We start from the raw sequence: 6,000 nt of genomic DNA on the forward strand, positions 1-6,000 counted from the left end.
GTCGACTGGGCCAAAACTCTCCAAACAAATCTGTATTTTGGACTTTTTCTTAACTGTAGCAATCAGCCCTCATCAATGACTTTACAACAATATATCTTAAGTGGTAGTTATTTTCACTGGTTCGAGAGTTATACCCAAATGAAATATTTGTAACTTACAAGGGGAAAGCACATCGGTTCAAATCAGAGTTCATATACATATGTTTTTTAACTTTCTTTTTTTAATTTAAATATATTGATTTATTAATAATTATTAACCTCAGATTGTAAAAAAATTACAATAAATAATTTAATAAAAAAAAAAATCGTAAGTTATTAGTAAAAAAAAAAAAAATCACTATGTACTTTTAGAAATTTGTATATGTAATTTAATAGGCATATATGGAAGTTATGTGGTGTACTCTCAAGTTTTTGTATAGGGTCATTCACGGGAACCGGATGTTTTTGAAGTGGATTGTACTCGGGCGTTCGTGGTGGGAGGGGCATGTGGCTGGTGTCTGACGTTTCCTTTGTTCATAGCATGTACATTTTAGTCGTCGAGATGGAGTCGTGGACGCTAGACCAACACCTGTATGCGTATGACAGTTTTGTTCGAAATGACGAATCCGTAACTGCTGTTCAGCGATATTTCCGCCGTCAGTTTAATATCCATCGTAATGCAAGCGTCCCTTCTCGTAACACAATATTGCGACGGGTAAACAACCTTCGAACAAGCGGTTCAATATTCAAGAAAAAACCACCGCGTTCCCGACGAACTGCTAGCACTCCGGAGAACATCGAACGAGTAGGGGAAGCCGTTGTCAGCAGCCTACGCCGCTCTATTCAGAGGCATTCAGCAGCGCTTCAAATGAGCACAAGTACGGTAAGACGGATTCTGCATACAGACCTGCATTTCCATCCTTACAAGATAGCCGTCGTGCAGCAGTTAAACAAACGAGCAAGATTTCACGCAGCGATTACAATTTTGTCGACAAACGCTTACAGTTTTTGAATAAAATGAAAATTTGTTATAGTTAATGAGTGACGAAGCCCGTTTTCATCTGAATGGCTTCAACAAACAGAATTGCCGGTATCGGGCAGAAAGAAACCCGCATCCGCTTCACGAGAGACCACTTCATAGCCCAAAGGTAACCAACTGGTGTGCAATAGGAAAGGACGGTGTTATTGGAGCGTATTTTTTTTAAGAAAATGACGCTGCCGTAACTGTAACAGCTAATCGTTACATTGCGATGTTGAATACGTTTTTCATCCGAGTTACGAAACCGGAGAATCGATTTTCAAAATGTGTTATTCCAGCAGGATGGAGCACAGCGCACACAGCGAGGGCTGTTCTCCGTAACTTGTTTCCGGGACGGATCGTTTCCAGATTCGGCGACATTCCTTGGCCCCCCGACTTTAGTTGTGATTTTATTTCTGTGGGGGTTTCTGAAATCGCGTGTGTACGGTAATAACCGCGTACATTGGAGGATCCTAAAGATCGCAATTCGTCATCCAGATTGTTGTAGACATGCTGCAAAGAACTGAGGCCAGTTACTGTGAAAGGCTACAATGTATTGCCCAAAATGGACATCACTTGCCGGTCATAATTTTTCGTTCATGAGTAAGAAACAAATGCTTTGATTTAACATGTGTTTCAATACAAATAAAACTTTTTTAAAGTAAATATTCAATTTTTTATGATTATTTTAAAAACATCCGGTTCCCGTGAACGAACCTGTATATAGCAATCTAAGAGCACTAAAAAAATGATGAATCATCAAACATTGCACTACGAAAATATGTTACTTTTTAAAGTTAATCTAACATATTCTATCGGTTACACAAAAGTAGATTTTTTTTAAATAGTGTAATTTACTTTTCATGATCGAACCTGATAAGTTCAGACAAATAACTACAGCATGTAAAAGCAGTTCATTTTTAATAAGGTTTATTGAACTATTCACTTGATATTTTAAATATGTTTATCTTAAATGGGGTTTATAAAATTTTCCTGATTAACCAAAAAATTATGATTTCAAATCCCATTTAAGCATGCTGCTTACCTGACCGTAATGTGGTTCCTGGTGCTATACATTTCAAATAAGTGTACTTACATTTCATACCTATAGTCAGTCTTGGCAATCAAGAAACATTTTTTTATTTGTAGACTTATTCCAAGAAATAACTAGTTTTCAGTGGGACAGCCTTCCCACATGATTTCTTTTACAAAGTAGTGATTTATCATTTTCAATTATTTTACTCCATAGCAGTAGTACACACTTAAACTTCAAAGTATAAACTTAGAGAAAATTGTTTTTAAAATCTACCTGTGTAATGCCCAAAATAGAAAAGCAGCTTTTTGTATACAAAACTGGAATTATGTGTAGCCACAAATTAAAATAATAATTTTTTTTATTCTAATCAATAGAGTATATAGAAATATATACTCTATATAATCAAAAGAGTATAGATCACACAAGAAATATATTACTCCACTGATGAAAAAAATTACTACCTTTAACAAAATTGTTGGAATTTTTCTTAGAACAGTTGTATAAACAGTATTATACATTTTTATTTATTAACGAACTACTTACCAATTCATCCCATTACTACTGCTTTTAAGTCGTTCCTTTGATTCAATTCTTTATACTGAATGAATCAGGAATCGGTTTATAGAAGAAAATGATTCTATTTACGATTCTCAACAATGAATTAGACGATAGGAAACCAAATCTTTCTCGGTTACAATTTTATTCGATTCATAGCAAGAGTCGAATAAGAGAAGAATTGAAGACATTAGTATATATGCATCAACAGAGTATGAAGAGCGATAAACCGCTAAACATGAGTGAAGGAGAGAGCATATGCATTAGAGTTTGCATTACTGGTAGTGGTGGCAAGGAAAAGAATTGCTGAATTGGATGAACAATTCTTATTTACGAATCCTTTCTTAAAATCAATTCCTGAACAAAAATCGTTTATCCCACTGCTAATAAGCAGTGGCGGCTTATGTACAAGCACTGTGGAACTGCAGCACCCCTAATTCGAATTAATATTATCAATAACATTTAATACTTGTACAATAAATAACCCTTAAGCTTAATGTCAGTAGCCACCCCTCAGCTTATGAAAATGGTACAAATATATTTGTATGGAACTGTGCACTTCACAGTTCCAATGACATGGTGTTTGACTGTTGTGTGCATGTGCACATACGAAGCTGCACACGAGGCAGACAGCTAGCACGCACTGTCGCTCCTGCAATGCTGGTGGAAGGTATTTCTTCTTTTTTTTTACTCCACGTGTAAAGAATGTTATGTTGTTCGTTCCCTTTTCTAGTCGGTGGAAGGAATATGAAAGCAGTTTAGTTTGTTTTTTCGGTAGCGATCAAAACATGGCGGAAAGCAGGGACACTTTGATCACCAAATCTTTCCAAAAAACACACTGGAAGAGTGAAAAAGAAGGTAGTAAAAACTTAGTAAAAACTAATTATGTATTTGTTTCTGTGTACATAGAAATTTAAATTAAGCAATGTTGGATTATAGTATTTTTAAGGATTTTATTTAATTATGCAATAACACTAAAAAATATGATCTATATTGACATATTATTTATTCGGTTAAATCAAATACTGTATTCCATACTCTTCTGGGGGTAAAAATGTAGAATTGGATTATTATCCTGCTTCCAGCTATTCTATTTGATTAATTTTTTTCAGTTCTTTTATTTTACAGAAAACTTGTAACTATGGCCTTGAAAAGGACCAGAAAAAATTTACTGGAGCAGCACTTAGAGGGCTACCATGTAACGTCAGGTGTCCGAGTCTTCTTCGGAAGGCGATTTAATTTGGCGGAATTATGTCCCTCGGGGCATCTCTCCCGAGGCCGGACTGAACACTGTGGAATGTAATCAGTACGAGGGCAAGAAGATGACCTCTGTTAAAGCCACTACTGGCAAGGAACGGAGGGGGTGGTGTAGCTATCGAACACGCTATGATGGCGGGATCTTCTCCCCTAAGGGGTGGGGGGGGGATGGAGCAGCACCACCACTAATTTTAGCTACAAGCCGCCTGATTACTTGGCATTCTTCCCAATTTTACAATACTGGCTTCGGTAGATTTACTTATACAATCAGCTTGCAATGTAGTTTATCGATGGATAAGTTTTTTACAATAAAATCTGTCTCTTAGGTTAATAACTTACATTCAAATAAAATAGTAAAATTAAATATTTTCTCCAGATTATTGTAAAATATAATAAAAAATTTTTGTCCATAGTGTACATGTAAAAAAAAAGTTAAAAACTACACAGAATCTTGATTACAGGATAACGGTCATCGCTTAGCTGCTATGACACTACATTTATACAAACAAGCTAGATGAAAATCATTAAATGGAATTTACTTGGAAGCTGACATTTTGTATTTAATATAGGAACCCCCTCCTACTATTCTGGAAAAGGGTATCGATAAACATTGTAAGCCGACAAAGCCTTCGCTTGTGTAAGCACTGATATTGTCTAAATGTAATCATCAAATACCAGAAAACACTCCGGTTAGAATATTAAAATTAGTTTGTGTAAGTTATTAACAAATTCTACTATGAATGGATACAGGTGAGAGGCAAGTTTACAGCTTGACAATCTTTTTGGCTACAGGAAGGAAATCCCCCTTTATCCACCATATTAGAGATTAGGCATAGTGTAAACAACTCTACCACTGTAAAAACAAAGAGAACATCCTGAAAACACCAATTTGGATGACAATATGGTGTTAATAAGATACAGAATACATAGATTTGTGAATGATTATAGTACCTGGAAGGCTGTTAAGATCCAAGCTGACAACAGGCTCCAGCACTAAAAACCAGTAAACTAAATATGCAAAACAAAACTACTTTCCTAATAATTATTTATCGTGCAATTCAAAATCCTAATAGGAGTGAAAATTAAGTTATTTAAACTGTATTTAGCCATAAACTCACACCTCACTTAAAACTGACAAAGTAATATTTTGTTTTGTAATTAACAGTTAATGTTTGTTTCAGTATCATATTGTTCTATAAGTTTTGTGTTTTTGCAGTATCTCTTTATCTACCGATAACTATCAAAATACCCTTTTAGTTATAAATTTGATTTCTGTTAATTCTTAGGCGCTTTTTCTTTGTTATTTTATAATCACAGGCCATAATTTTAATGCAATCTTATACAAATTAAAACTAATAATAAACTCAACTGATTTTTTTTTTAATTTAAAGGTTTAATATTATCTAAAAGACACTAGATCAAACGGTGTAAAGACGCTACGGTTGAAATATAACCCTCTCTCTCTCTCTTTTCCTGTTTAGCCTCCAGGAATTATCGTTCAGGTATTACTTCAGAGGATGAAATGTACGAGTGTAAATGAAGTGTAGTCTTGTACAGTCTCAATTCGATCATTCCTGAGATGTGTGGTTAATTGAAACCCAACCACCAAATAACACTGGTATCCACAATCTAGTATTAAAATCCGTATAAAAGAAACTGCCTTTACTAGGCATTTGAAGTCAGTTGATTTGCAAAGACACGTTTCACCACTAGACCAACCCAGTGGGTTGAAATATAATCCTGGGAATTTTGAATTAAAATCAAATATTAGTTAGGAAATAAAGTACGGTTAGAAATTTAAAATGTAAGAAGTCAACATTCTGTGAACAAATAAATTATCTTTGATACAAAAATTAAAATATCTTTACAATTTATTATATATATAAAATTAAATGAACAGCTCAATACAGGCGATGAAAAATACATTAATAATGTTGAAACACACAGTTAACCTGTGGATAACATGGCATTAACTGATTAAAATATTTTAGTAAATGCATTTGATTACCATCAAAGAGTTGATGATTACCATGTTCCATTACAAAGTGATTTGCAACAGCTTCAGAAGTATTTCTCCCAGTATTGAATATAAGTAATAATTTTTTTTTTCTGTTTTTAAGTGAGAAACAAAATTAGGAATATACAATAACAGTGAA

This window comes from Lycorma delicatula, chromosome 13, assembly GCF_047948215.1.
Source record: "Lycorma delicatula isolate Av1 chromosome 13, ASM4794821v1, whole genome shotgun sequence".
In the NCBI taxonomy this organism is placed as follows: domain Eukaryota; kingdom Metazoa; phylum Arthropoda; class Insecta; order Hemiptera; family Fulgoridae; genus Lycorma; species Lycorma delicatula.